The following is an 11150-nucleotide window of genomic DNA, read 5'->3' as shown; positions in this document are numbered from 1 at the left end:
AGCCCATTCCACAAGGAAGGTGGGCTCTTCTTGGGCGGCTGCCCGAGGGGTCTCGGCTTTACAGCTTTGCCGAGCTGCTACTTGGTCGGGTTCAAACACATTTGCTAAGTTCTACAAGTTTGATACCCTGGCTGAGGAGGACCTTGCCTTTGCTCATTCGGTGCTGCAGAGTCATCCGCACTCTCCCGCCCATTTGGGAGCTTTGTATAATCCCCATGGTCCTTACGGAGTTCCCAGCATCCACTAGGACGTCAGAGAAAATAAGAATTTACTCACCGGTAATTCTATTTCTCGTAGTCCGTAGTGGATGCTGGGCGCCCGTCCCAAGTGCGGACTTTCTGCAATACATGTATATAGTTATTGCTTAACTAAAGGGTTATTGTTATGAGCCATCTGTTACTAAGGCTCAGTTGTTGTTCATACTGTTAACTGGGTATGGTTATCACAAGTTGTACAGTGTGATTGGTGTGGCTGGTATGAGTCTTACCCTGGATTCCAAATCCTTTCCTTGTTGTGTCAGCTCTTCCGGGCACAGTTTCCTTAACTGAGGTCTGGAGGAGGGGCATAGAGGGAGGAGCCAGTGCACACCAGATAGTACCTAATCTTTCTTTTAGCGTGCCCAGTCTCCTGCGGAGCCCGTCTATTCCCCACGGTCCTTACGGAGTTTCCAGCATCCACTACGGACTACGAGAAATAGAATTACCGGTGAGTAAATTCTTATTTTCGGCTCATACTGTGTGGGGTAATGTGAATTTCGGCTCATACTGTGTGACTTAATGTGAATTTCGGCTCATACTGTACGGCGTAATGTAAATTTCGCTCATACTGTGTGGCTTAATGGGAATTTGGCTCATACTGTGTGGGGTAATGTGAATTTTGCTCATACTGTGTGGCGTAATGGGAATTTCGGCTCATACTGTGTGGCGTAATGTGAATTTCGGCTCATACTGTACGGCATAATGTGAATTTCGGCTCATACTGTGCTGCGTAATGTGAATTTTGGCTCATACTGTGTGGGGTAATGTGAATTTCGGCTCATACTGTATGGCACAATGTGAATTTCGGCTCATGCTGTGCTGCGTAATGTGAATTTCGGCTCATACTGTGTGGGGTAATGTAAATTTCAGCTCATACTGTGTGGGGTAATGTGAATTTCGGCTCATACTGTGTGGCGTAATGTGAATTTCGGCTCATACTGTACGGCATAATGTGAATTTCGGCTCATACTGTGCTGCGTAATGTGAATTTCGGCTCATACTGTGTGGGGTAATGTGAATTTCGGCTCATACTGTGCGGCGTAATGTGAATTTTGGCTCATACTGTGCTGCGTAATGTGAATTTCGGCTCATACTGTGCTGCGTAATGTGAATTTCGGCTCATACTGTGCGGGGTATTGTGAATTTCGGCTCATACTGTGCGGCGTAATGTGAATTTTGGCTCATACTGTGCTGCGTAATGTGAATTTCGGCTCATACTGTGTGTGGTAATGTGAATTTCGGCTCATTTTGTGTGGTGAATGTGAATTTCAGCTCCTATGGTGTAGCATAATGTGAATTTCGGCTCATATTGTGTGGCGTAATGTGAATTTCGGCTCATACTGTGTGGGGTAATGTGAATTTCAGCTCATACTGTGTGGGGTAATGTGAATTTCAGCTCATACTGTGTGACGTAATGTGAATTTTGGCTCATACTGTGTGGAGGTAATGTGAATTTCGGCTCATACTGTATGGTATAATGTGAATATCGGCTCATACTGTGTGATACATTAATACCAAGAGAAGAAACAGATGACTCTGTTTGGGAAGCACTCTTACTCAGGAAGATAGATATATTGTACCTCAGTACACTGAAAAGATTTGAATAAATCAAATTAAATTCCGTGTTTTTTAGAGTTAGCGAAGTTCCTTCTGAGAATGAATAATAGCTATGCGAATTTATATGGAATATAAACTTATCCTATTGTTAAATACTGGATAAGTAATTAATAGTAGTGAACTGATGTTTGCTGTATATTAATTATGTGCTGAGGAAGGGTCCTCCCTTCTACCATTAATGACTGGGAAAACTTTATATATGAACCCTCATTCAGTCTGCATGTATCACATGGGAAAAAGTGGTATACGCAGGGAATTAAATCATTGGTTCATTCCGATTCCAAAAAAGCTTTTCCCCATTCTTTGTGGGTGATCACAATTAAGTGCCCTCGAGGGTTGGTATGTGTCTATATGGACAGATTATCTTGCAGCACCAAGATGTTCCCAGGTAGTCTCCTATCCTGGTACTGGTCCAGCCTTCCAATGCTTGGCTTCCAAGTTCGGAAGGATTTGGGCTTATCCAAAGGAGTATGGCCGCAAGATAGTCCTTATGACATCCCTCCACCTATTGGGCTTGTCTTAATAGGATATTGGTAAATGATGTTCCTCATATATGAAGGAGGACTCAATAATTCAGTATTCGGAGCAAGCCAAAAAAAATTTTGGTGGTACTTTCTGTGTGTTTGGGGCAGGTAGTGTTATAACAGATAAGACCAATTTGCTGTCACCGTTTCTCACCTCTGCTTTTCATCCATCATACCATTAGGCATAGGGTGGAGAATGAGAGAGTGAGACACAAGCATAAGGTCTGAAGAAAGAAGATCAGAGCAGTCTGGGTGCTGTGCCTACTTGTAAGATTCTGTTGCAATGCCTTGCAGAACCTATACTTTGGTAGGTCCACAACAGACGACACACTCTTTGAGAAAATGTGCTAAGGATTGACAGTTTTAGTTAAGGCCGTGAGTCTATAGTGTATCAATATACTATGACATATAACTCTCATTAAACGTTAAGAGCAGCCAATTTTCTGTCACCAAGTGCTGCACAGATTCAAATAACACCTGCATCTGTTTCTGATTGTATCACACAGAAAGATACACTTTTGCAGACAGTCTAAATACCTCCATCTGATAATGTGGTCAAATACTTTGTTTATCAGTAACGACATTCAAACTGGCCATTCATGATCAAATACATCTATTACAAATCACGGCAATTAGAGTGGCCGTTCTTGTGAGTGGCAACTCACAGGTCCATTCTATTGTTGACTAATATGATGTTTTAGTTATACAAAATAATTGTGTCAAACTTGTCTGTGTCACTGATCTCTATAGACACTCAGTAATTAGACACATTTATGGTCAGTTATCTAGGCATACAAAGTGAAGACATGTGGGTTTATCCCTCTCAGTATGTATGTCTGTATGTTAAGTATGCTATAAAGTATTTATGACACCCGTCAGCATATGACCACCTCCCGATTTCGGGTGGTGTGTGTGACTTATTAGATAAGAACCATGTATCGTACTGGTATGATACCCTTGTCACCTGGTTGTCTGGTATAGATCTAGCTGGGGTGATGACTTGTCCGCCTCCGTTCTCGCCGCTCAGCCGAGCGGGTTACAGCAAGCAGCCCGTTCACCCGATCACGTGTGCGCACCACGTGATCGGCGCGTCTCCTGACGTACGTTTCGCGTAAGCTTGTTCACAGGGTGATTTTCTCGTAGCTATGGCTACCTTGATATAGGGAGCTACGTAAACTAATTGGCTGTACTGAGTGATTGACTCTTGTTGATAGCCAATGAAGGACCTGAGTAAAAACAGTCATTGATCTGATTGGTCCACTCTTAGTCCCTCTCGTATTATTCAGGCATTGCCACAGTTTTTATCAATGAATCAATTATGAGTGGGCTTCGTTTCTTTCTCTTTATATAGTAATTAAGTTATAAGTTAACTAAAGTGTATAGGGAAAGCATTGACAAGAGTAAGATAGGGAAAAAAAATTTATTATATATTGAAAATTAAAATTAATATTAAGCACTAAGGGGATTATAATAAATAACAATTAGAGTGCTTAATTACTGAATTAAGATGAATTGAGAAATATGTTGTGTTTATAGGAAAATATACATTCAATCATTATTTACACCATGATAATAGTTCTTTGCACAGTGCAGTGCATGGTCCATGTAGCCCATATTGCTTGATATATAGGCATTAGGGAGATTATTTGTTAGATTTATACTAACACTGTTACATAATCAAACCATTTCTAAGAAAGCTGGGTGCATGTATTAATGTGTGTATAAAACCGTGTGTAAAAAATATGTATATACGTGTACATTTGTGTATCCCGTGCCTAATTATAAACCAAAAACATATGTGTATGTGAGATACAGTGATACATGAATGTTTGTGTAGGAGGATTATTTGTTATAGTAAGATAAGGGAAAGATATCAGAAAAAGGAGAAAATAGAGAAAATAGGGGCTGTTTCTCTAATAATATCATGTGTTAACCTTGTGTTGTATTTTATTTGGGTCATAAATACACCCTTACGATTGTTTGAAAAGTGATGTTTAACTAATTTTTTATTTGTTAACAGAATAGGAAAAATTTGTTGTGATCGTAGTGAATTATAAATTGCGTTGTTGTCATATACTTTGTATATGACTGTTTAAGTGCTATATTCTATAATGTGTGTGTGGGTAATTTGAGATTGCAGTTAATCCTTGTAATATTCATGAAATATACATTTGTTTATTGTTCCTTAATTGTGAAAATTAATGGTGTGCAGGTAAGTTGGTGAAGAAAGAGGAAAAGGGGGGAAAAAGAAAAAAAAGGGAAAGGGGACAACAGCAACAATGGAACTCTTCCCCCCCCGTGACTCGCAACACTCGGAGACACTAACTCCCAATGTATCAGGACACATGCAACATGAAACAGAACATGAGAATCAACTCAAAATTATAAACCTCTCAGAACATTCTATCACAGAAACGCAGAAACTCATCCTTAGTAAGGGTCTGACCTTTTCCCCTACAGGCCACTTCAACAGATTTAGATGGGAAAAAGACCTAAAACTATTCGGAAGAAAACTTTTACTGACAAAAATGTTTTCCACCAATGAAGGACTACACATGACCCCACTGTCACGAAATGGCACACAAGAGGAAAGTGCAACCTTGACATTACAGGAACAAGTGGCACTAACTACTCTACAAGAACTACAAGAAGAACAATGCCTAGAAGATGGGGAAGATACGGAGCCATCAGGGAGACCTATATGCAAGAAAAAGTCCACGTATTTTCCGCCTGAACATCTTTGTCCAGAAGTCCAAGTATTTATGAGATTAGTAGCAAAAGAATTTGATATCATTCACACCAATAGACATAGCGGATATTCCAATATTACTCTTCAGGAGAAAAAGGCACTACAAGATATCCAGGACTGGCACGATGTTGAAATAAAGCCTTCTGACAAAGGGGGCAACATCGTAATTTGGCCCAAAATACAATATATACAGGAGGCGCAACGACAATTGGAAACCACAGACTGCTATCGCAGACTGTTACTCAGTCCACTAGACAATTATAAAATACTATATCATAAAATAGTGGATCAAGCATTTAACAACGGCACAATCACAAAGCAAGAATCTCAATATCTACAAGTTCCCAACCCGAGAATCCCTACTTTCTACATGCTACCGAAAGTTCACAAGAACATCCACACACCCCCAGGCAGACCAATTGTTTCGGGCATTGGAGGGTTAACTGAACAAGCCAGCATCTATTTGGACCTACATTTGAGGAAATATGTCTTAGACCTTCCCTCATACATCCAAGATACAGCGGACATACTTAGAAAATTACATGATGTACGACTTGAAGACAACCAATATTTTGTATCATTAGATGTCGAAGCACTGTACACTTCAATCAGTCATAAACATGGAATTGCAGCGGTTGAACACTTCTTACAAAACAGAAGTGGCGATGAGTTTCACATATTTTTGATCAAACTGTTACATTTTGTATTACATCACAACTTCTTTGTCTTTAACGACAAATTCTTTTTGCAGACGAGAGGAACTGCAATGGGGGCGGCCTGTGCACCTACTTATGCGAATATCTTTCTCGGGTGGTGGGAGAAGGAGATAGTCTTCAAAACAGAGAATGACAAATACACATCAAATGTTGTAATGTGGGCAAGATACATCGATGATGTATTCATGATATGGGAAGGCAATTTACAATTGCTACATGATTTCATCAAACTGCTCAATAACAATACAATCAATATCCGTCTTACCCACAATTTCAGTCAACTACAAATACCATTCCTGGACCTCATGATTTTCAAAAATCAAGAAGGGATGATCGCCACCAGCCTATATAGGAAGCAAACGGCAACAAACACCCTCCTTCATCAGACAAGCTCCCACTTCCCCCCAACAGTTGAAAATATACCCAAAGGAGAGTTCCTGCGCCTTCGCAGGAACTGCTCAGATGATCAACAATTCAAAAAGCAAAGCTCAGACCTAACCGCCAGGTTACGGGAGAGAGGATACAGCAATACCAGTATTAAAAAGGCCATGAGATCAACAACAAAAATCGAAAGACAGGATATTATCTTTAGGCAAAAAGCAAAGAAGAAAGACACCACAATACGGTTTGTAGGTGACTTTTGCCAAGAATGGAAGAATATCAAACAAGCCATACAAAAGCATTGGCATGTCCTCCGAACTGACCCAGTGTTATTCGACAATTTGGGTCCCCATGTATCAATGAGCTGGCGGAGGTCTAAAAACCTCAAGGATCAATTGGTTAAAAGCCACTTTCAAAAATTACCGGACAAAAAGAAGCAAACCGTAGGCACATATCCATGCGGCAGCTGTAAAGCATGCAAATTCATACAGATGACTACTGAAGTGGAAGACAAATATGGCAAAACTTGGAAGATTCAGGACTACATCAATTGCCGCACAGAAGGAGTCATCTACTGCATCCAATGCCTGTGCAATAAAAGATATGTGGGCATGACCACTAGACCTCTTAAACAACGCATACTCGAACACGTTGGCACAATAAGAAATGCAATGGCGGATAAAGCAAAGATGAAGCAGCTTACCACAGTCGCCCGTCATTTTTACATGTGTCACAACAACAAATGGGAGGAACTGCGAGCATTTGGCCTGGAGAGAGTAAGGTTGGGAATACGTGGAGGCAACATCAACGACTGCCTGCTAAGAAAGGAAAGTGAATGGATTTTTAAATTAGGGACACTACAACCACAAGGGATGAATGAAAATATAAATTTTGGGGTATTTCTCAGCTAAGTCCCAAGAATACATCAGCTTCAAACCTCACTTAAATTCTAATAACGTACCTTCCCTTACTCTAGTCCTCTCCGCTAAATAAGGTATATTCATAGTATACAATGTAGAAAATTAAGTTTTCCTCTCCGCTAAATAAGGTATTTTCATAGTATATACTGTAAAATATTAGGTTTTCCTTTAAGAAAATATAAAAAATATAAAAATGCAAAAATAAATAAATAAATACATAAAAAACACGGATTATCCTCACTGTTACAATTCACACCCTTTCATACAAAAAGTATTTCCTATGTGTCCCCTTTCCCCCTTTTTTTTCTTTTTCCCCCCTTTTCCTCTTTCTTCACCAACTTACCTGCACACCATTAATTTTCACAATTAAGGAACAATAAACAAATGTATATTTCATGAATATTACAAGGATTAACTGCAATCTCAAATTACCCACACACACATTATAGAATATAGCACTTAAACAGTCATATACAAAGTATATGACAACAACGCAATTTATAATTCACTACGATCACAACAAATTTTTCCTATTCTGTTAACAAATAAAAAATTAGTTAAACATCACTTTTCAAACAATCGTAAGGGTGTATTTATGACCCAAATAAAATACAACACAAGGTTAACACATGATATTATTAGAGAAACAGCCCCTATTTTCTCTATTTTCTCCTTTTTCTGATATCTTTCCCTTATCTTACTATAACAAATAATCCTCCTACACAAACATTCATGTATCACTGTATCTCACATACACATATGTTTTTGGTTTATAATTAGGCACGGGATACACAAATGTACACGTATATACATATTTTTTACACACGGTTTTATACACACATTAATACATGCACCCAGCTTTCTTAGAAATGGTTTGATTATGTAACAGTGTTAGTATCAATCTAACAAATAATCTCCCTAATGCCTATATATCAAGCAATATGGGCTACATGGACCATGCACTGCACTGTGCAAAGAACTATTATCATGGTGTAAATAATGATTGAATGTATATTTTCCTATAAACACAACATATTTCTCAATTCATCTTAATTCAGTAATTAAGCACTCTAATTGTTATTTATTATAATCCCCTTAGTGCTTAATATTAATTTTAATTTTCAATATATAATAAAAAATTTTTCCCTATCTTACTCTTGTCAATGCTTTCCCTATACACTTTAGTTAACTTATAACTTAATTACTATATAAAGAGAAAGAAACGAAGCCCACTCATAATTGATTCATTGATAAAAACTGTGGCAATGCCTGAATAATACGAGAGGGACTAAGAGTGGACCAATCAGATCAATGACTGTTTTTACTCAGGTCCTTCATTGGCTATCAACAAGAGTCAATCACTCAGTACAGCCAATTAGTTTACGTAGCTCCCTATATCAAGGTAGCCATAGCTACGAGAAAATCACCCTGTGAACAAGCTTACGCGAAACGTACGTCAGGAGACGCGCCGATCACGTGGTGCGCACACGTGATCGGGTGAACGGGCTGCTTTCTGTAACCCGCTCGGCTGAGCGGCGAGAACGGAGGCGGACAAGTCATCACCCCAGCTAGATCTATACCAGACAACCAGGTGACAAGGGTATCATACCAGTACGATACATGGTTCTTATCTAATAAGTCACACACACCACCCGAAATCGGGAGGTGGTCATATGCTGACGGGTGTCATAAATACTTTATAGCATACTTAACATACAGACATACATACTGAGAGGGATAAACCCACATGTCTTCACTTTGTATGCCTAGATAACTGACCATAAATGTGTCTAATTACTGAGTGTCTATAGAGATCAGTGACACAGACAAGTTTGACACAATTATTTTGTATAACTAAAACATCATATTAGTCAACAATAGAATGGACCTGTGAGTTGCCACTCACAAGAACGGCCACTCTAATTGCCGTGATTTGTAATAGATGTATTTGATCATGAATGGCCAGTTTGAATGTCGTTACTGATAAACAAAGTATTTGACCACATTATCAGATGGAGGTATTTAGACTGTCTGCAAAAGTGTATCTTTCTGTGTGATACAATCAGAAACAGATGCAGGTGTTATTTGAATCTGTGCAGCACTTGGTGACAGAAAATTGGCTGCTCTTAACGTTTAATGAGAGTTATATGTCATAGTATATTGATACACTATAGACTCACGGCCTTAACTAAAACTGTCAATCCTTAGCACATTTTCTCAAAGAGTGTGTCGTCTGTTGTGGACCTACCAAAGTATAGGTTCTGCAAGGCATTGCAACAGAATCTTACAAGTAGGCACAGCACCCAGACTGCTCTGATCTTCTTTCTTCAGACCTTATGCTTGTGTCTCACTCTCTCATTCTCCACCCTATGTCTAATGGTATGATGGATGAAAAGCAGAGGTGAGAAACGGTGACAGCAAATTGGTCTTATCTGTTATAACACTACCTGCCCCAAACACACAGAAAGTACCACCAAAATTTTTTTTGGCTTGCTCCGAATACTGAATTATTGAGTCCTCCTTCATATATGAGGAACATCATTTACCAATATCCTATTAAGACAAGCCCAATAGGTGGAGGGATGTCATAAGGACTATCTTGCGGCCATACTCCTTTGGATAAGCCCAAATCCTTCCGAACTTGGAAGCCAAGCATTGGAAGGCCGGACCAGTACCAGGATAGGAGACTACCTGGGAACATCTTGGTGCTGCAAGATAATCTGTCCATATAGACACATACCAACCCTCGAGGGCACTTAATTGTGATCACCCACAAAGAATGGGGAAAAGCTTTTTTGGAATCGGAATGAACCAATGATTTAATTCCCTGCGTATACCACTTTTTCCCATGTGATACATGCAGACTGAATGAGGGTTCATATATAAAGTTTTCCCAGTCATTAATGGTAGAAGGGAGGACCCTTCCTCAGCACATAATTAATATACAGCAAACATCAGTTCACTACTATTAATTACTTATCCAGTATTTAACAATAGGATAAGTTTATATTCCATATAAATTCGCATAGCTATTATTCATTCTCAGAAGGAACTTCGCTAACTCTAAAAAACACGGAATTTAATTTGATTTATTCAAATCTTTTCAGTGTACTGAGGTACAATATATCTATCTTCCTGAGTAAGAGTGCTTCCCAAACAGAGTCATCTGTTTCTTCTCTTGGTATTAATGTATAATATTCAGGCTCTAGGGGAGCACCGCCAACAGTAAACCCACAGCACATAAAATAGGCAACTTTGTTTTGCTAACATGTGTGGGATACTTTAAATACAGGACTTTCCTGCATATTAGTAAGTTGGCTTCTTTTGGGAGATAACTATCTTATTACTTCATTATTCATTTATTACAACCGGTGCGGTCTCCTCATTAAGTTCTCATACTGTGTGATGTAATGTGAATTTGGCTCATACTGTGTGGGGTAATGTGAATTTTGGCTCCTACTGTGTGAAGTAATGTGAATTTTGGCTCATACTGTGTGGGGTAATGTGAATTTCGGCTCATTCTGTGCGGCGTAATGTGAATTTCGGCTCATACTGTGTGGGGTAATGTGAATTTCGGCTCATACTGTGTGGTGTAATGTGAATTTCGGCTCATACTGTGTGGGGTAATGTGAATTTCGGCTCATACTGTGTAACTTAATGTGAATTTCGGCTCATACTGTACGGCGTAATGTAAATTTCGCTCATACTGTGTGGCTTAATGGGAATTTGGCTCATACTGTGTGGGGTAATGTGAATTTTGCTCATACTGTGTGTCGTAATGGAATTTTCGGATCATACTGTGTGGCGTAATGTGAATTTCGGCTCATACTGTACGGCATAATGTGAATTCCGGCTCATACTGTGCTGCGTAATGTGTATTTTGGCTCATACTGTGTGGGGTAATGTAAATTTCGGCTCATACTGTACGGCATAATGTGAATTTTGGCTCATACTGTGCTGCGTAATGTGAATTTCGGCTCATACTG

At 39.3% G+C, this 11150-nt stretch overlaps 2 pseudogenes; one reads left to right on the top strand and one right to left on the bottom strand.

Moving 5' to 3' along the window:
* Positions 1–2236: 2236 nt before the first annotated feature.
* Positions 2237–2356, bottom strand: LOC134912027 (5S ribosomal RNA; annotated as a pseudogene).
* A 7405-nt stretch (positions 2357–9761) lies between these two features.
* On the top strand, positions 9762–9881 carry LOC134913845 (5S ribosomal RNA; annotated as a pseudogene).
* The last annotated feature ends 1269 nt before the right edge of the window (positions 9882–11150 follow it).

The sequence above is a fragment of the Pseudophryne corroboree genome, chromosome 4 (assembly GCF_028390025.1).
Source record: "Pseudophryne corroboree isolate aPseCor3 chromosome 4, aPseCor3.hap2, whole genome shotgun sequence".
NCBI lineage: Eukaryota > Metazoa > Chordata > Amphibia > Anura > Myobatrachidae > Pseudophryne > Pseudophryne corroboree.
Note: the sequence above shows the minus strand (reverse complement) of the source record. Positions and strands in the feature narration are given on the sequence as shown.